Below are 19,061 nucleotides of genomic sequence, written 5' to 3'. Positions count from 1 at the left end.
ACATTGAGGAAAAGTTGCCTCTTATTTTGAAACAGCTCAACAGGCACTGCTGGGATTTGAACCCAGGATCTCCTGTTTACAAGACAGGTGCTTTGACCGGCTAAGCTACAGTGCCTCCTTCAGGGAAGGGAAAAACCAAGTAACCTCTGCAGACACAGGTTTGAATCAGTTCGTCACATTTTTCCCCACCAGCTGTTGGGCAGTAGCCAGAGGAACACAGCTCAAGGCGCTGTGGCTTAGCTGGCCAAAGCGCCTGTCTCGTAAACAGGAGATCCTGGGTTCAAATCCCAGCAGTGCCTTACCTCCCTACCAATGCCATTACATTTCATTAACGGGTGCTGATGGCGGGAAGCATTGGGAGTTATGCTTTCTCTCCTTCGTTTCCAAGAAGAGGACACAATGATGGCATGGCACAACACAGAAGAGCAACCTCCACAAGACAAGACTCAGCTGTCCATCTGCATCTTAAGGATAAAGGACACTCTTTCGAGGATGCCAACGTTGCCATTTTGGACAGAGAGGACAGATGGTTTGAAAGAGGAGTGAAAGAAGCCATCTATGTCCACTGTGAGCGACCATCTTTGAACAGAGGCGGGGGTTTACGACACCAACTCTCTGCCATCTATAATCCAGTTTTGAGATCCCTTCCCAGACGCCTTAACACCCACTCACATCCTGGGCCATCTGACCTCAGGAATTCGCATGATAAGGTGGGGCCAGGTTTCACAATGAACACAACCGAAACTCTGGCTGATGGGGACCCACACCCAGTTTCACACCTTGGCTCAGGCGATTAGAGGATCATCAGGGGGTCCTTTTGTCCCTCTGTGGGGGGTCACTCCCACTAGGTTTATATCTGGGACTCTCCACCATTTGACCTTAGAACTTAAGAAGCTTCTCGGATGAGAGGTGAAACGTCTTCAAGCAACTTAAAGAAGTCTAGACGCTTTTCTTTGCAAGCTCCTTTGACACAATGAAGATTTAGACACGCCCAAGACATCAATATTGGGTGAACAACCCTCAGAAGCTCCACTAGCGGTTTAATGCCTGGGACACCTCCAGCATTTGTTCTAGAACTGAAGAAGCTTCTTGGATCAGGATGTGAAAAGAAGTTTTTAAAGCTCTCAAGAGTACCGTGAGGTGGATAACTGAGGACATACACAGACTTTGAAAGATTTCCCAACTCCAAGATTAACAATGCAATCAACACTGTGAAGAAGATGGTTTCAAATGGTAATAGCAAGGTACTGCTGGGATTTGAACCCAGGGTCTCCTGCTTACTAGACAGGCGCTTTGACCAGCTAAGCCACAGTGCCTCCTGCGGTGAGGCAAACCGGTGATACCTGGTATTACCTGGTACTGCAGAAGGAGACGAGTTCAATCTTTTTAACCTTTGTGCACTATAAATGTAGGATATGGTCAAATAGTCCAACAAGTAACTTCCTGTTCTTCACTTCTTCAATGACCTCAGTGGAAACATCATAAGGTGAAGGAGAATCTTTTGAGACTGATTCAACAGGGTGAGTCTGAACAAGTCCTCAAAACAACTCTATTTCCCTTGGCAAGGGTGGATTCCCGCACTTGACTGTCAAACCTTTGTTTGTTTCGCAAAGCACTCTTTTGACTGTGCTCAATGGCTAACTGGTAGCTTTCTGCAAGACTCTCTCAGCTCTCCAGATCTAATTTCTGTTCACGTAGCCAATCGGAAAGAGACATCTGCTTCAGGGGGCATGGCCCAGCTACATCAGTTTGACAGAAATCTGCTGGTATTGCAGAGGCTCCAATAGCCAAACATTGTACTCGTGCAGACGATGATACTGCTGCCTCCTCCTCAAGAGTTGAGGAATACTCATGTCTCTTGCATACTGCCTTTACTGCCTCGGTTGGAAAATCAGGCTCTTTGTTGCGGCGCAAGAGCTGTGCAGTAAAGCCTTCAATGGCATTTTCCTCATCATTAGAACTCTGATCAGATATATCACAGGCATGCCGATACGGACGTCTCAACAGCCCATCTGCATCTTGGTTGTTCTTCCCAGCGCTATACTCAATGTCAAAATCAAAACTGGAAAGTACGGCCAACCAGCAATGCCCTACTGCATCCAAGTTTGCAGATGTTAAAACATATGTGAGTGGATTATTGTCTGTCATCACTGTAAATTTTGCTCCATAGAGATAGCGGAAAACGTTCTGGGTGACAGCCCACTTCACAGACAGGAAGTCAAGCTTGTGTGCAGGGTACCTTTGCTCGGACTTGGAGAGACCCCTACTGGCACAGGCAGTGACTCTTAACTTGTTCTCCTGTTCTTGATATAAGGCTGCACCGAGAACATGGGCGCTTGCATCGGTGTGCACAATATAATGTCTCTTTGGATCTGCAAACCCAAGAACAGGAGCTGTTGTGAGCTTGAGAGTCAATGTCTTCAAAGTATCTTCAGCGGTTGGGGTCCATTTTTCGTGAAAAGGTTTTTTGAGATCCGCACTGGTAGAAACCTTGTGGTTTCTGCCAGACAGACTGGATTTTCTCTTCAGTGGGAGGCAACCAGCACTTAAGTGATTAAGGGGTATTGCAAGCTTGGAATAGTCTTTTATAAACCTCCTGTAATATCCAGTGAACCCAAGGAAAGACTTAAGCTACTTGATCTTAGCTGGTCTTGGCCAGGTAGTGAGGGCAGCTGGATCTGTTTTGACCCCTTCTGATGATACAACATAGCCGAGATATTGGACAGATGTCCTGAAGAACTGACATTTCTCTGGCGACAGCTTTAAAGTAAATTCTTTCATCCTATGGAGGACCTTCAGCGATCGTTCCTCATGGTTCTCAAGTGTAGCTGAGAAAGGAGTGACATCATCAAGAAAAACCGAGACCTGACTCAAATTCCTGCTGCCTATACACTTTTCCATAACATAAGAGGAAACAAGAAGACTAGAACGCCTCCTTATGCTGTTTTTAATAGAGAACACTTGGGCATTTATTTTAACACAACACCTAACAGTCTTACCTTCTCTTATCAGTAAATCAAATGATTTGCAGAATCTTGACAGTACTTTTGGGACGAAAGCTCAATATGACCCTGCCTCACCCAGTTTCTATACTGGTCCATTTATGTCTGTTGTTACAGTTGCGCAGTTTCATGTTTGAGTACACTTTCAGTTTTGATTGTTTTTCATCTGCATGTGGTGCACAGCTGCTGGGGTGTCCTTTGCTAAATCTTTAGTGCCTCCAAACTTGAGATTCAACACCTTACTTTCTTTTATTTTGACATTGAGGAAAAGTTGCCTCTTATTTTGAAACAGCTCAACAGGCACTGCTGGGATTTGAACCCAGGATCTCCTGTTTACAAGACAGGTGCTTTGACCGGCTAAGCTACAGTGCCTCCTTCAGGGAAGGGAAAAACCAAGTAACCTCTGCAGACACAGGTTTGAATCAGTTCGTCACATTTTTCCCCACCAGCTGTTGGGCAGCAGCCAGAGGAACACGGCTCAAGGCGCTGTGGCTTAGCTGGCCAAAGCGCCTGTCTCGTAAACAGGAGATCCTGGGTTCAAATCCCGGCAGTGCCTTACCTCCCTACCAATGCCATTACATTTCATTAACGAGTGCTGATGGCAGGAAGCATTGGGAGTTATGCTTTCTCTCCTTCGTTTCCAAGAAGAGGACACAATGATGGCATGGCACAACACAGAAGAGCCACCTCCACAAGACAAGACTCAGCTGTCCATCTGCATCTTAAGGATAAAGGACACTCTTTCGAGGATGCCAACGTTGCCATTTTGGACAGAGAGGACAGATGGTTTGAAAGAGGAGTGAAAGAAGCCATCTATGTCCACTGTGAGCGACCATCTTTGAACAGAGGCGGGGGTTTACGACACCAACTCTCTGCCATCTATAATCCAGTTTTGAGATCCCTTCCCAGACGCCTTAACACCCACTCACATCCTGGGCCATCTGACCTCAGGAATTCGCATGATAAGGTGGGGCCAGGTTTCACAATGAACACAACCGAAACTCTGGCTGATGGGGACCCACACCCAGTTTCACACCTTGGCTCAGGCGATTAGAGGATCATCAGGGGGTCCTTTTGTCCCTCTGTGGGGGGTCACTCCCACTAGGTTTATATCTGGGACTCTCCACCATTTGACCTTAGAACTTAAGAAGCTTCTCGGATGAGAGGTGAAACGTCTTCAAGCAACTTAAAGAAGTCTAGACGCTTTTCTTTGCAAGCTCCTTTGACACAATGAAGATTTAGACACGCCCAAGACATCAATATTGGGTGAACAACCCTCAGAAGCTCCACTAGCGGTTTAATGCCTGGGACACCTCCAGCATTTGTTCTAGAACTGAAGAAGCTTCTTGGATCAGGATGTGAAAAGAAGTTTTTAAAGCTCTCAAGAGTACCGTGAGGTGGATAACTGAGGACATACACAGACTTTGAAAGATTTCCCAACTCCAAGATTAACAATGCAATCAACACTGTGAAGAAGATGGTTTCAAATGGTAATAGCAAGGCACTGCTGGGATTTGAACCCAGGGTCTCCTGCTTACTAGACAGGCGCTTTGACCAGCTAAGCCACAGTGCCTCCTGCGGTGAGGCAAACCGGTGATACCTGGTATTACCTGGTACTGCAGAAGGAGACGAGTTCAATCTTTTTAACCTTTGTGCACTATAAATGTAGGATATGGTCAAATAGTCCAACAAGTAACTTCCTGTTCTTCACTTCTTCAATGACCTCAGTGGAAACATCATAAGGTGAAGGAGAATCTTTTGAGACTGATTCAACAGGGTGAGTCTGAACAAGTCCTCAAAACAACTCTATTTCCCTTGGCAAGGGTGGATTCCCGCACTTGACTGTCAAACCTTTGTTTGTTTCGCAAAGCACTCTTTTGACTGTGCTCAATGGCTAACTGGTAGCTTTCTGCAAGACTCTCTCAGCTCTCCAGATCTAATTTCTGTTCACGTAGCCAATCGGAAAGAGACATCTGCTTCAGGGGGCATGGCCCAGCTACATCAGTTTGACAGAAATCTGCTGGTATTGCAGAGGCTCCAATAGCCAAACATTGTACTCGTGCAGACGATGATACTGCTGCCTCCTCCTCAAGAGTTGAGGAATACTCATGTCTCTTGCATACTGCCTTTACTGCCTCGGTTGGAAAATCAGGCTCTTTGTTGCGGCGCAAGAGCTGTGCAGTAAAGCCTTCAATGGCATTTTCCTCATCATTAGAACTCTGATCAGATATATCACAGGCATGCCGATACGGACGTCTCAACAGCCCATCTGCATCTTGGTTGTTCTTCCCAGCGCTATACTCAATGTCAAAATCAAAACTGGAAAGTACGGCCAACCAGCAATGCCCTACTGCATCCAAGTTTGCAGATGTTAAAACATATGTGAGTGGATTATTGTCTGTCATCACTGTAAATTTTGCTCCATAGAGATAGCGGAAAACGTTCTGGGTGACAGCCCACTTCACAGACAGGAAGTCAAGCTTGTGTGCAGGGTACCTTTGCTCGGACTTGGAGAGACCCCTACTGGCACAGGCAGTGACTCTTAACTTGTTCTCCTGTTCTTGATATAAGGCTGCACCGAGAACATGGGCGCTTGCATCGGTGTGCACAATATAATGTCTCTTTGGATCTGCAAACCCAAGAACAGGAGCTGTTGTGAGCTTGAGAGTCAATGTCTTCAAAGTATCTTCAGCGGTTGGGGTCCATTTTTCGTGAAAAGGTTTTTTGAGATCCGCACTGGTAGAAACCTTGTGGTTTCTGCCAGACAGACTGGATATTCTCTTCAGTGGGAGGCAACCAGCACTTAAGTGATTAAGGGGTATTGCAAGCTTGGAATAGTCTTTTATAAACCTCCTGTAATATCCAGTGAACCCAAGGAAAGACTTAAGCTACTTGATGTTAGCTGGTCTTGGCCAAGTAGTGAGGGCAGCTGGATCTGTTTTGACCCCTTCTGATGATACAACATAGCCGAGATATTGGACAGATGTCCTGAAGAACTGACATTTCTCTGGCGACAGCTTTAAAGTAAATTCTTTCATCCTATGGAGGACCTTCAGCGATCGTTCCTCATGGTTCTCAAGTGTAGCTGAGAAAGGAGTGACATCATCAAGAAAAACCGAGACCTGACTCAAATTCCTGCTGCCTATACACTTTTCCATAACATAAGAGGAAACAAGAAGACTAGAACACCTCCTTATGCTGTTTTTAATAGAGAACACTTGGGCATTTATTTTAACACAACACCTAACAGTCTTACCTTCTCTTATCAGTAACTCGAATGATTTGCAGAATGTTGACATTACTTTTGGGACGAAAGCTCAATATAACCCTGCCTCACCCAGTTTCTATACTGGTCCATTTATGTCTGTTGTTACAGTTGCGCAGTTTCATGTTTGAGTACACTTTCAGTTTTGATTGTTTTTCATCTGCATGTGGTGCACAGCTGCTGGGGTGTCCTTTGCTAAATCTTTAGTGCCTCCAAACTTGAGATTCAACACCTTACTTTCTTTTATTTTGACATTGAGGAAAAGTTGCCTCTTATTTTGAAACAGCTCAACAGGCACTGCTGGGATTTGAACCCAGGATCTCCTGTTTACAAGACAGGTGCTTTGACCGGCTAAGCTACAGTGCCTCCTTCAGGGAAGGGAAAAACCAAGTAACCTCTGCAGACACAGGTTTGAATCAGTTCGTCACATTTTTCCCCACCAGCTGTTGGGCAGCAGCCAGAGGAACACAGCTCAAGGCGCTGTGGCTTAGCTGGCCAAAGCGCCTGTCTCGTAAACAGGAGATCCTGGGTTCAAATCCCGGCAGTGCCTTACCTCCCTACCAATGCCATTACATTTCATTAACGGGTGCTGATGGCGGGAAGCATTGGGAGTTATGCTTTCTCTCCTTCGTTTCCAAGAAGAGGACACAATGATGGCATGGCACAACACAGAAGAGCCACCTCCACAAGACAAGACTCAGCTGTCCATCTGCATCTTAAGGATAAAGGACACTCTTTCGAGGATGCCAACGTTGCCATTTTGGACAGAGAGGACAGATGGTTTGAAAGAGGAGTGAAAGAAGCCATCTATGTCCACTGTGAGCGACCATCTTTGAACAGAGGCGGGGGTTTACGACACCAACTCTCTGCCATCTATAATCCAGTTTTGAGATCCCTTCCCAGACGCCTTAACACCCACTCACATCCTGGGCCATCTGACCTCAGGAATTCGCATGATAAGGTGGGGCCAGGTTTCACAATGAACACAACCGAAACTCTGGCTGATGGGGACCCACACCCAGTTTCACACCTTGGCTCAGGCGATTAGAGGATCATCAGGGGGTCCTTTTGTCCCTCTGTGGGGGGTCACTCCCACTAGGTTTATATCTGGGACTCTCCACCATTTGACCTTAGAACTTAAGAAGCTTCTCGGATGAGAGGTGAAACGTCTTCAAGCAACTTAAAGAAGTCTAGACGCTTTTCTTTGCAAGCTCCTTTGACACAATGAAGATTTAGACACGCCCAAGACATCAATATTGGGTGAACAACCCTCAGAAGCTCCACTAGCGGTTTAATGCCTGGGACACCTCCAGCATTTGTTCTAGAACTGAAGAAGCTTCTTGGATCAGGATGTGAAAAGAAGTTTTTAAAGCTCTCAAGAGTACCGTGAGGTGGATAACTGAGTACATACACAGACTTTGAAAGATTTCCCAACTCCAAGATTAACAATGCAATCAACACTGTGAAGAAGATGGTTTCAAATGGTAATAGCAAGGCACTGCTGGGATTTGAACCCAGGGTCTCCTGCTTACTAGACAGGCGCTTTGACCAGCTAAGCCACAGTGCCTCCTGCGGTGAGGCAAACCGGTGATACCTGGTATTACCTGGTACTGCAGAAGGAGACGAGTTCAATCTTTTTAACCTTTGTGCACTATAAATGTAGGATATGGTCAAATAGTCCAACAAGTAACTTCCTGTTCTTCACTTCTTCAATGACCTCAGTGGAAACATCATAAGGTGAAGGAGAATCTTTTGAGACTGATTCAACAGGGTGAGTCTGAACAAGTCCTCAAAACAACTCTATTTCCCTTGGCAAGGGTGGATTCCCGCACTTGACTGTCAAACCTTTGTTTGTTTCGCAAAGCACTCTTTTGACTGTGCTCAATGGCTAACTGGTAGCTTTCTGCAAGACTCTCTCAGCTCTCCAGATCTAATTTCTGTTCACGTAGCCAATCGGAAAGAGACATCTGCTTCAGGGGGCATGGCCCAGCTACATCAGTTTGACAGAAATCTGCTGGTATTGCAGAGGCTCCAATAGCCAAACATTGTACTCGTGCAGACGATGATACTGCTGCCTCCTCCTCAAGAGTTGAGGAATACTCATGTCTCTTGCATACTGCCTTTACTGCCTCGGTTGGAAAATCAGGCTCTTTGTTGCGGCGCAAGAGCTGTGCAGTAAAGCCTTCAATGGCATTTTCCTCATCATTAGAACTCTGATCAGATATATCACAGGCATGCCGATACGGACGTCTCAACAGCCCATCTGCATCTTGGTTGTTCTTCCCAGCGCTATACTCAATGTCAAAATCAAAACTGGAAAGTACGGCCAACCAGCAATGCCCTACTGCATCCAAGTTTGCAGATGTTAAAACATATGTGAGTGGATTATTGTCTGTCATCACTGTAAATTTTGCTCCATAGAGATAGCGGAAAACGTTCTGGGTGACAGCCCACTTCACAGACAGGAAGTCAAGCTTGTGTGCAGGGTACCTTTGCTCGGACTTGGAGAGACCCCTACTGGCACAGGCAGTGACTCTTAACTTGTTCTCCTGTTCTTGATATAAGGCTGCACCGAGAACATGGGCGCTTGCATCGGTGTGCACAATATAATGTCTCTTTGGATCTGCAAACCCAAGAACAGGAGCTGTTGTGAGCTTGAGAGTCAATGTCTTCAAAGTATCTTCAGCGGTTGGGGTCCATTTTTCGTGAAAAGGTTTTTTGAGATCCGCACTGGTAGAAACCTTGTGGTTTCTGCCAGACAGACTGGATATTCTCTTCAGTGGGAGGCAACCAGCACTTAAGTGATTAAGGGGTATTGCAAGCTTGGAATAGTCTTTTATAAACCTCCTGTAATATCCAGTGAACCCAAGGAAAGACTTAAGCTACTTGATGTTAGCTGGTCTTGGCCAAGTAGTGAGGGCAGCTGGATCTGTTTTGACCCCTTCTGATGATACAACATAGCCGAGATATTGGACAGATGTCCTGAAGAACTGACATTTCTCTGGCGACAGCTTTAAAGTAAATTCTTTCATCCTATGGAGGACCTTCAGCGATCGTTCCTCATGGTTCTCAAGTGTAGCTGAGAAAGGAGTGACATCATCAAGAAAAACCGAGACCTGACTCAAATTCCTGCTGCCTATACACTTTTCCATAACATAAGAGGAAACAAGAAGACTAGAACACCTCCTTATGCTGTTTTTAATAGAGAACACTTGGGCATTTATTTTAACACAACACCTAACAGTCTTACCTTCTCTTATCAGTAACTCGAATGATTTGCAGAATGTTGACATTACTTTTGGGACGAAAGCTCAATATAACCCTGCCTCACCCAGTTTCTATACTGGTCCATTTATGTCTGTTGTTACAGTTGCGCAGTTTCATGTTTGAGTACACTTTCAGTTTTGATTGTTTTTCATCTGCATGTGGTGCACAGCTGCTGGGGTGTCCTTTGCTAAATCTTTAGTGCCTCCAAACTTGAGATTCAACACCTTACTTTCTTTTATTTTGACATTGAGGAAAAGTTGCCTCTTATTTTGAAACAGCTCAACAGGCACTGCTGGGATTTGAACCCAGGATCTCCTGTTTACAAGACAGGTGCTTTGACCGGCTAAGCTACAGTGCCTCCTTCAGGGAAGGGAAAAACCAAGTAACCTCTGCAGACACAGGTTTGAATCAGTTCGTCACATTTTTCCCCACCAGCTGTTGGGCAGCAGCCAGAGGAACACAGCTCAAGGCGCTGTGGCTTAGCTGGCCAAAGCGCCTGTCTCGTAAACAGGAGATCCTGGGTTCAAATCCCGGCAGTGCCTTACCTCCCTACCAATGCCATTACATTTCATTAACGGGTGCTGATGGCGGGAAGCATTGGGAGTTATGCTTTCTCTCCTTCGTTTCCAAGAAGAGGACACAATGATGGCATGGCACAACACAGAAGAGCCACCTCCACAAGACAAGACTCAGCTGTCCATCTGCATCTTAAGGATAAAGGACACTCTTTCGAGGATGCCAACGTTGCCATTTTGGACAGAGAGGACAGATGGTTTGAAAGAGGAGTGAAAGAAGCCATCTATGTCCACTGTGAGCGACCATCTTTGAACAGAGGCGGGGGTTTACGACACCAACTCTCTGCCATCTATAATCCAGTTTTGAGATCCCTTCCCAGACGCCTTAACACCCACTCACATCCTGGGCCATCTGACCTCAGGAATTCGCATGATAAGGTGGGGCCAGGTTTCACAATGAACACAACCGAAACTCTGGCTGATGGGGACCCACACCCAGTTTCACACCTTGGCTCAGGCGATTAGAGGATCATCAGGGGGTCCTTTTGTCCCTCTGTGGGGGGTCACTCCCACTAGGTTTATATCTGGGACTCTCCACCATTTGACCTTAGAACTTAAGAAGCTTCTCGGATGAGAGGTGAAACGTCTTCAAGCAACTTAAAGAAGTCTAGACGCTTTTCTTTGCAAGCTCCTTTGACACAATGAAGATTTAGACACGCCCAAGACATCAATATTGGGTGAACAACCCTCAGAAGCTCCACTAGCGGTTTAATGCCTGGGACACCTCCAGCATTTGTTCTAGAACTGAAGAAGCTTCTTGGATCAGGATGTGAAAAGAAGTTTTTAAAGCTCTCAAGAGTACCGTGAGGTGGATAACTGAGGACATACACAGACTTTGAAAGATTTCCCAACTCCAAGATTAACAATGCAATCAACACTGTGAAGAAGATGGTTTCAAATGGTAATAGCAAGGCACTGCTGGGATTTGAACCCAGGGTCTCCTGCTTACTAGACAGGCGCTTTGACCAGCTAAGCCACAGTGCCTCCTGCGGTGAGGCAAACCGGTGATACCTGGTATTACCTGGTACTGCAGAAGGAGACGAGTTCAATCTTTTTAACCTTTGTGCACTATAAATGTAGGATATGGTCAAATAGTCCAACAAGTAACTTCCTGTTCTTCACTTCTTCAATGACCTCAGTGGAAACATCATAAGGTGAAGGAGAATCTTTTGAGACTGATTCAACAGGGTGAGTCTGAACAAGTCCTCAAAACAACTCTATTTCCCTTGGCAAGGGTGGATTCCCGCACTTGACTGTCAAACCTTTGTTTGTTTCGCAAAGCACTCTTTTGACTGTGCTCAATGGCTAACTGGTAGCTTTCTGCAAGACTCTCTCAGCTCTCCAGATCTAATTTCTGTTCACGTAGCCAATCGGAAAGAGACATCTGCTTCAGGGGGCATGGCCCAGCTACATCAGTTTGACAGAAATCTGCTGGTATTGCAGAGGCTCCAATAGCCAAACATTGTACTCGTGCAGACGATGATACTGCTGCCTCCTCCTCAAGAGTTGAGGAATACTCATGTCTCTTGCATACTGCCTTTACTGCCTCGGTTGGAAAATCAGGCTCTTTGTTGCGGCGCAAGAGCTGTGCAGTAAAGCCTTCAATGGCATTTTCCTCATCATTAGAACTCTGATCAGATATATCACAGGCATGCCGATACGGACGTCTCAACAGCCCATCTGCATCTTGGTTGTTCTTCCCAGCGCTATACTCAATGTCAAAATCAAAACTGGAAAGTACGGCCAACCAGCAATGCCCTACTGCATCCAAGTTTGCAGATGTTAAAACATATGTGAGTGGATTATTGTCTGTCATCACTGTAAATTTTGCTCCATAGAGATAGCGGAAAACGTTCTGGGTGACAGCCCACTTCACAGACAGGAAGTCAAGCTTGTGTGCAGGGTACCTTTGCTCGGACTTGGAGAGACCCCTACTGGCACAGGCAGTGACTCTTAACTTGTTCTCCTGTTCTTGATATAAGGCTGCACCGAGAACATGGGCGCTTGCATCGGTGTGCACAATATAATGTCTCTTTGGATCTGCAAACCCAAGAACAGGAGCTGTTGTGAGCTTGAGAGTCAATGTCTTCAAAGTATCTTCAGCGGTTGGGGTCCATTTTTCGTGAAAAGGTTTTTTGAGATCCGCACTGGTAGAAACCTTGTGGTTTCTGCCAGACAGACTGGATATTCTCTTCAGTGGGAGGCAACCAGCACTTAAGTGATTAAGGGGTATTGCAAGCTTGGAATAGTCTTTTATAAACCTCCTGTAATATCCAGTGAACCCAAGGAAAGACTTAAGCTACTTGATGTTAGCTGGTCTTGGCCAAGTAGTGAGGGCAGCTGGATCTGTTTTGACCCCTTCTGATGATACAACATAGCCGAGATATTGGACAGATGTCCTGAAGAACTGACATTTCTCTGGCGACAGCTTTAAAGTAAATTCTTTCATCCTATGGAGGACCTTCAGCGATCGTTCCTCATGGTTCTCAAGTGTAGCTGAGAAAGGAGTGACATCATCAAGAAAAACCGAGACCTGACTCAAATTCCTGCTGCCTATACACTTTTCCATAACATAAGAGGAAACAAGAAGACTAGAACACCTCCTTATGCTGTTTTTAATAGAGAACACTTGGGCATTTATTTTAACACAACACCTAACAGTCTTACCTTCTCTTATCAGTAACTCGAATGATTTGCAGAATGTTGACATTACTTTTGGGACGAAAGCTCAATATAACCCTGCCTCACCCAGTTTCTATACTGGTCCATTTATGTCTGTTGTTACAGTTGCGCAGTTTCATGTTTGAGTACACTTTCAGTTTTGATTGTTTTTCATCTGCATGTGGTGCACAGCTGCTGGGGTGTCCTTTGCTAAATCTTTAGTGCCTCCAAACTTGAGATTCAACACCTTACTTTCTTTTATTTTGACATTGAGGAAAAGTTGCCTCTTATTTTGAAACAGCTCAACAGGCACTGCTGGGATTTGAACCCAGGATCTCCTGTTTACAAGACAGGTGCTTTGACCGGCTAAGCTACAGTGCCTCCTTCAGGGAAGGGAAAAACCAAGTAACCTCTGCAGACACAGGTTTGAATCAGTTCGTCACATTTTTCCCCACCAGCTGTTGGGCAGCAGCCAGAGGAACACGGCTCAAGGCGCTGTGGCTTAGCTGGCCAAAGCGCCTGTCTCGTAAACAGGAGATCCTGGGTTCAAATCCCGGCAGTGCCTTACCTCCCTACCAATGCCATTACATTTCATTAACGAGTGCTGATGGCAGGAAGCATTGGGAGTTATGCTTTCTCTCCTTCGTTTCCAAGAAGAGGACACAATGATGGCATGGCACAACACAGAAGAGCCACCTCCACAAGACAAGACTCAGCTGTCCATCTGCATCTTAAGGATAAAGGACACTCTTTCGAGGATGCCAACGTTGCCATTTTGGACAGAGAGGACAGATGGTTTGAAAGAGGAGTGAAAGAAGCCATCTATGTCCACTGTGAGCGACCATCTTTGAACAGAGGCGGGGGTTTACGACACCAACTCTCTGCCATCTATAATCCAGTTTTGAGATCCCTTCCCAGACGCCTTAACACCCACTCACATCCTGGGCCATCTGACCTCAGGAATTCGCATGATAAGGTGGGGCCAGGTTTCACAATGAACACAACCGAAACTCTGGCTGATGGGGACCCACACCCAGTTTCACACCTTGGCTCAGGCGATTAGAGGATCATCAGGGGGTCCTTTTGTCCCTCTGTGGGGGGTCACTCCCACTAGGTTTATATCTGGGACTCTCCACCATTTGACCTTAGAACTTAAGAAGCTTCTCGGATGAGAGGTGAAACGTCTTCAAGCAACTTAAAGAAGTCTAGACGCTTTTCTTTGCAAGCTCCTTTGACACAATGAAGATTTAGACACGCCCAAGACATCAATATTGGGTGAACAACCCTCAGAAGCTCCACTAGCGGTTTAATGCCTGGGACACCTCCAGCATTTGTTCTAGAACTGAAGAAGCTTCTTGGATCAGGATGTGAAAAGAAGTTTTTAAAGCTCTCAAGAGTACCGTGAGGTGGATAACTGAGGACATACACAGACTTTGAAAGATTTCCCAACTCCAAGATTAACAATGCAATCAACACTGTGAAGAAGATGGTTTCAAATGGTAATAGCAAGGCACTGCTGGGATTTGAACCCAGGGTCTCCTGCTTACTAGACAGGCGCTTTGACCAGCTAAGCCACAGTGCCTCCTGCGGTGAGGCAAACCGGTGATACCTGGTATTACCTGGTACTGCAGAAGGAGACGAGTTCAATCTTTTTAACCTTTGTGCACTATAAATGTAGGATATGGTCAAATAGTCCAACAAGTAACTTCCTGTTCTTCACTTCTTCAATGACCTCAGTGGAAACATCATAAGGTGAAGGAGAATCTTTTGAGACTGATTCAACAGGGTGAGTCTGAACAAGTCCTCAAAACAACTCTATTTCCCTTGGCAAGGGTGGATTCCCGCACTTGACTGTCAAACCTTTGTTTGTTTCGCAAAGCACTCTTTTGACTGTGCTCAATGGCTAACTGGTAGCTTTCTGCAAGACTCTCTCAGCTCTCCAGATCTAATTTCTGTTCACGTAGCCAATCGGAAAGAGACATCTGCTTCAGGGGGCATGGCCCAGCTACATCAGTTTGACAGAAATCTGCTGGTATTGCAGAGGCTCCAATAGCCAAACATTGTACTCGTGCAGACGATGATACTGCTGCCTCCTCCTCAAGAGTTGAGGAATACTCATGTCTCTTGCATACTGCCTTTACTGCCTCGGTTGGAAAATCAGGCTCTTTGTTGCGGCGCAAGAGCTGTGCAGTAAAGCCTTCAATGGCATTTTCCTCATCATTAGAACTCTGATCAGATATATCACAGGCATGCCGATACGGACGTCTCAACAGCCCATCTGCATCTTGGTTGTTCTTCCCAGCGCTATACTCAATGTCAAAATCAAAACTGGAAAGTACGGCCAACCAGCAATGCCCTACTGCATCCAAGTTTGCAGATGTTAAAACATATGTGAGTGGATTATTGTCTGTCATCACTGTAAATTTTGCTCCATAGAGATAGCGGAAAACGTTCTGGGTGACAGCCCACTTCACAGACAGGAAGTCAAGCTTGTGTGCAGGGTACCTTTGCTCGGACTTGGAGAGACCCCTACTGGCACAGGCAGTGACTCTTAACTTGTTCTCCTGTTCTTGATATAAGGCTGCACCGAGAACATGGGCGCTTGCATCGGTGTGCACAATATAATGTCTCTTTGGATCTGCAAACCCAAGAACAGGAGCTGTTGTGAGCTTGAGAGTCAATGTCTTCAAAGTATCTTCAGCGGTTGGGGTCCATTTTTCGTGAAAAGGTTTTTTGAGATCCGCACTGGTAGAAACCTTGTGGTTTCTGCCAGACAGACTGGATATTCTCTTCAGTGGGAGGCAACCAGCACTTAAGTGATTAAGGGGTATTGCAAGCTTGGAATAGTCTTTTATAAACCTCCTGTAATATCCAGTGAACCCAAGGAAAGACTTAAGCTACTTGATGTTAGCTGGTCTTGGCCAAGTAGTGAGGGCAGCTGGATCTGTTTTGACCCCTTCTGATGATACAACATAGCCGAGATATTGGACAGATGTCCTGAAGAACTGACATTTCTCTGGCGACAGCTTTAAAGTAAATTCTTTCATCCTATGGAGGACCTTCAGCGATCGTTCCTCATGGTTCTCAAGTGTAGCTGAGAAAGGAGTGACATCATCAAGAAAAACCGAGACCTGACTCAAATTCCTGCTGCCTATACACTTTTCCATAACATAAGAGGAAACAAGAAGACTAGAACACCTCCTTATGCTGTTTTTAATAGAGAACACTTGGGCATTTATTTTAACACAACACCTAACAGTCTTACCTTCTCTTATCAGTAACTCGAATGATTTGCAGAATGTTGACATTACTTTTGGGACGAAAGCTCAATATAACCCTGCCTCACCCAGTTTCTATACTGGTCCATTTATGTCTGTTGTTACAGTTGCGCAGTTTCATGTTTGAGTACACTTTCAGTTTTGATTGTTTTTCATCTGCATGTGGTGCACAGCTGCTGGGGTGTCCTTTGCTAAATCTTTAGTGCCTCCAAACTTGAGATTCAACACCTTACTTTCTTTTATTTTGACATTGAGGAAAAGTTGCCTCTTATTTTGAAACAGCTCAACAGGCACTGCTGGGATTTGAACCCAGGATCTCCTGTTTACAAGACAGGTGCTTTGACCGGCTAAGCTACAGTGCCTCCTTCAGGGAAGGGAAAAACCAAGTAACCTCTGCAGACACAGGTTTGAATCAGTTCGTCACATTTTTCCCCACCAGCTGTTGGGCAGCAGCCAGAGGAACACAGCTCAAGGCGCTGTGGCTTAGCTGGCCAAAGCGCCTGTCTCGTAAACAGGAGATCCTGGGTTCAAATCCCGGCAGTGCCTTACCTCCCTACCAATGCCATTACATTTCATTAACGGGTGCTGATGGCGGGAAGCATTGGGAGTTATGCTTTCTCTCCTTCGTTTCCAAGAAGAGGACACAATGATGGCATGGCACAACACAGAAGAGCCACCTCCACAAGACAAGACTCAGCTGTCCATCTGCATCTTAAGGATAAAGGACACTCTTTCGAGGATGCCAACGTTGCCATTTTGGACAGAGAGGACAGATGGTTTGAAAGAGGAGTGAAAGAAGCCATCTATGTCCACTGTGAGCGACCATCTTTGAACAGAGGCGGGGGTTTACGACACCAACTCTCTGCCATCTATAATCCAGTTTTGAGATCCCTTCCCAGACGCCTTAACACCCACTCACATCCTGGGCCATCTGACCTCAGGAATTCGCATGATAAGGTGGGGCCAGGTTTCACAATGAACACAACCGAAACTCTGGCTGATGGGGACCCACACCCAGTTTCACACCTTGGCTCAGGCGATTAGAGGATCATCAGGGGGTCCTTTTGTCCCTCTGTGGGGGGTCACTCCCACTAGGTTTATATCTGGGACTCTCCACCATTTGACCTTAGAACTTAAGAAGCTTCTCGGATGAGAGGTGAAACGTCTTCAAGCAACTTAAAGAAGTCTAGACGCTTTTCTTTGCAAGCTCCTTTGACACAATGAAGATTTAGACACGCCCAAGACATCAATATTGGGTGAACAACCCTCAGAAGCTCCACTAGCGGTTTAATGCCTGGGACACCTCCAGCATTTGTTCTAGAACTGAAGAAGCTTCTTGGATCAGGATGTGAAAAGAAGTTTTTAAAGCTCTCAAGAGTACCGTGAGGTGGATAACTGAGTACATACACAGACTTTGAAAGATTTCCCAACTCCAAGATTAACAATGCAATCAACACTGTGAAGAAGATGGTTTCAAATGGTAATAGCAAGGCACTGCTGGGATTTGAACCCAGGGTCTCCTGCTTACTAGACAGGCGCTTTGACCAGCTAAGCCACAGTGCCTCCTGCGGTGAGGCAAACCGGTGATACCTGGTATTACCTGGTACTGCAGAAGGAGACGAGTTCAATCTTTTTAACCTTTGTGCACTATAAATGTAGGATATGGTCAAATAGTCCAACAAGTAACTTCCTGTTCTTCACTTCTTCAATGACCTCAGTGGAAACATCATAAGGTGAAGGAGAATCTTTTGAGACTGATTCAACAGGGTGAGTCTGAACAAGTCCTCAAAACAACTCTATTTCCCTTGGCAAGGGTGGATTCCCGCACTTGACTGTCAAACCTTTGTTTGTTTCGCAAAGCACTCTTTTGACTGTGCTCAATGGCTAACTGGTAGCTTTCTGCAAGACTCTCTCAGCTCTCCAGATCTAATTTCTGTTCACGTAGCCAATCGGAAAGAGACATCTGCTTCAGGGGGCATGGCCCAGCTACATCAGTTTGACAGAAATCTGCTGGTATTGCAGAGGCTCCAATAGCCAAACATTGTACTCGTGCAGACGATGATACTGCTGCCTCCTCCTCAAGAGTTGAGGAATACTCATGTCTCTTGCATACTGCCTTTACTGCCTCGGTTGGAAAATCAGGCTCTTTGTTGCGGCGCAAGAGCTGTGCAGTAAAGCCTTCAATGGCATTTTCCTCATCATTAGAACTCTGATCAGATATATCACAGGCATGCCGATACGGACGTCTCAACAGCCCATCTGCATCTTGGTTGTTCTTCCCAGCGCTATACTCAATGTCAAAATCAAAACTGGAAAGTACGGCCAACCAGCAATGCCCTACTGCATCCAAGTTTGCAGATGTTAAAACATATGTGAGTGGATTATTGTCTGTCATCACTGTAAATTTTGCTCCATAGAGATAGCGGAAAACGTTCTGGGTGACAGCCCACTTCACAGACAGGAAGTCAAGCTTGTGTGCAGGGTACCTTTGCTCGGACTTGGAGAGACCCCTACTGGCACAGGCAGTGACTCTTAACTTGTTCTCCTGTTCTTGATATAAGGCTGCACCGAGAACATGGGCGCTTGCATCGGTGTGCACAATATAATGTCTCTTTGGATCTGCAAACCCAAGAACAGGAGCTGTTGTGAGCTTGAGAGTCAATGTCTTCAAAGTATCTTCAGCGGTTGGGGTCCATTTTTCGTGAAAAGGTTTTTTGAGATCCGCACTGGTAGAAACCTTGTGGTTTCTGCCAGACAGACTGGATATTCTCTTCAGTGGGAGGCAACCAGCACTTAAGTGATTAAGGGGTATTGCAAGCTTGGAATAGTCTTTTATAAACCTCCTGTAATATCCAGTGAACCCAAGGAAAGACTTAAGCTACTTGATGTTAGCTGGTCTTGGCCAAGTAGTGAGGGCAGCTGGATCTGTTTTGACCCCTTCTGATGATACAACATAGCCGAGATATTGGACAGATGTCCTGAAGAACTGACATTTCTCTGGCGACAGCTTTAA

The 19,061-nt window shown here is 45.8% G+C and overlaps 18 non-coding genes across 18 annotated transcripts; 6 read left to right on the top strand and 12 right to left on the bottom strand.

Moving 5' to 3' along the window:
• Positions 1-41: 41 nt before the first annotated feature.
• trnat-ugu (transfer RNA threonine (anticodon UGU)) lies at positions 42-115 on the bottom strand. Its single transcript has one exon. It is a non-coding gene; the product is annotated as a tRNA-Thr (tRNA).
• Positions 116-225: 110 nt separating this feature from the next.
• Positions 226-299, top strand: trnat-cgu (transfer RNA threonine (anticodon CGU)). The gene has a single exon. It is a non-coding gene; the product is annotated as a tRNA-Thr (tRNA).
• A 943-nt stretch (positions 300-1,242) lies between these two features.
• Positions 1,243-1,316, bottom strand: trnat-agu (transfer RNA threonine (anticodon AGU)). Its single transcript has one exon. It is a non-coding gene; the product is annotated as a tRNA-Thr (tRNA).
• Positions 1,317-3,300: 1,984 nt separating this feature from the next.
• trnat-ugu (transfer RNA threonine (anticodon UGU)) lies at positions 3,301-3,374 on the bottom strand. Its single transcript has one exon. It is a non-coding gene; the product is annotated as a tRNA-Thr (tRNA).
• A 110-nt stretch (positions 3,375-3,484) lies between these two features.
• trnat-cgu (transfer RNA threonine (anticodon CGU)) lies at positions 3,485-3,558 on the top strand. Its single transcript has one exon. It is a non-coding gene; the product is annotated as a tRNA-Thr (tRNA).
• Positions 3,559-4,501: 943 nt separating this feature from the next.
• On the bottom strand, positions 4,502-4,575 carry trnat-agu (transfer RNA threonine (anticodon AGU)). Its single transcript has one exon. It is a non-coding gene; the product is annotated as a tRNA-Thr (tRNA).
• Positions 4,576-6,559: 1,984 nt separating this feature from the next.
• Positions 6,560-6,633, bottom strand: trnat-ugu (transfer RNA threonine (anticodon UGU)). Its single transcript has one exon. It is a non-coding gene; the product is annotated as a tRNA-Thr (tRNA).
• A 110-nt stretch (positions 6,634-6,743) lies between these two features.
• trnat-cgu (transfer RNA threonine (anticodon CGU)) lies at positions 6,744-6,817 on the top strand. The gene has a single exon. It is a non-coding gene; the product is annotated as a tRNA-Thr (tRNA).
• Positions 6,818-7,760: 943 nt separating this feature from the next.
• trnat-agu (transfer RNA threonine (anticodon AGU)) lies at positions 7,761-7,834 on the bottom strand. The gene has a single exon. It is a non-coding gene; the product is annotated as a tRNA-Thr (tRNA).
• A 1,984-nt stretch (positions 7,835-9,818) lies between these two features.
• Positions 9,819-9,892, bottom strand: trnat-ugu (transfer RNA threonine (anticodon UGU)). Its single transcript has one exon. It is a non-coding gene; the product is annotated as a tRNA-Thr (tRNA).
• A 110-nt stretch (positions 9,893-10,002) lies between these two features.
• On the top strand, positions 10,003-10,076 carry trnat-cgu (transfer RNA threonine (anticodon CGU)). Its single transcript has one exon. It is a non-coding gene; the product is annotated as a tRNA-Thr (tRNA).
• Positions 10,077-11,019: 943 nt separating this feature from the next.
• trnat-agu (transfer RNA threonine (anticodon AGU)) lies at positions 11,020-11,093 on the bottom strand. The gene has a single exon. It is a non-coding gene; the product is annotated as a tRNA-Thr (tRNA).
• Positions 11,094-13,077: 1,984 nt separating this feature from the next.
• On the bottom strand, positions 13,078-13,151 carry trnat-ugu (transfer RNA threonine (anticodon UGU)). The gene has a single exon. It is a non-coding gene; the product is annotated as a tRNA-Thr (tRNA).
• A 110-nt stretch (positions 13,152-13,261) lies between these two features.
• Positions 13,262-13,335, top strand: trnat-cgu (transfer RNA threonine (anticodon CGU)). Its single transcript has one exon. It is a non-coding gene; the product is annotated as a tRNA-Thr (tRNA).
• Positions 13,336-14,278: 943 nt separating this feature from the next.
• On the bottom strand, positions 14,279-14,352 carry trnat-agu (transfer RNA threonine (anticodon AGU)). The gene has a single exon. It is a non-coding gene; the product is annotated as a tRNA-Thr (tRNA).
• Positions 14,353-16,336: 1,984 nt separating this feature from the next.
• trnat-ugu (transfer RNA threonine (anticodon UGU)) lies at positions 16,337-16,410 on the bottom strand. Its single transcript has one exon. It is a non-coding gene; the product is annotated as a tRNA-Thr (tRNA).
• Positions 16,411-16,520: 110 nt separating this feature from the next.
• Positions 16,521-16,594, top strand: trnat-cgu (transfer RNA threonine (anticodon CGU)). Its single transcript has one exon. It is a non-coding gene; the product is annotated as a tRNA-Thr (tRNA).
• Positions 16,595-17,537: 943 nt separating this feature from the next.
• Positions 17,538-17,611, bottom strand: trnat-agu (transfer RNA threonine (anticodon AGU)). The gene has a single exon. It is a non-coding gene; the product is annotated as a tRNA-Thr (tRNA).
• Between the last annotated feature and the right edge of the window lie 1,450 nt (positions 17,612-19,061).

The sequence above is a fragment of the Copadichromis virginalis genome, linkage group LG3, assembly GCF_057382275.1.
Source record: "Copadichromis virginalis isolate Kocher_CV1m ecotype Utaka linkage group LG3, C_Virginalis_male_GT1.1, whole genome shotgun sequence".
In the NCBI taxonomy this organism is placed as follows: domain Eukaryota; kingdom Metazoa; phylum Chordata; class Actinopteri; order Cichliformes; family Cichlidae; genus Copadichromis; species Copadichromis virginalis.
Note: the sequence above shows the minus strand (reverse complement) of the source record. Positions and strands in the feature narration are given on the sequence as shown.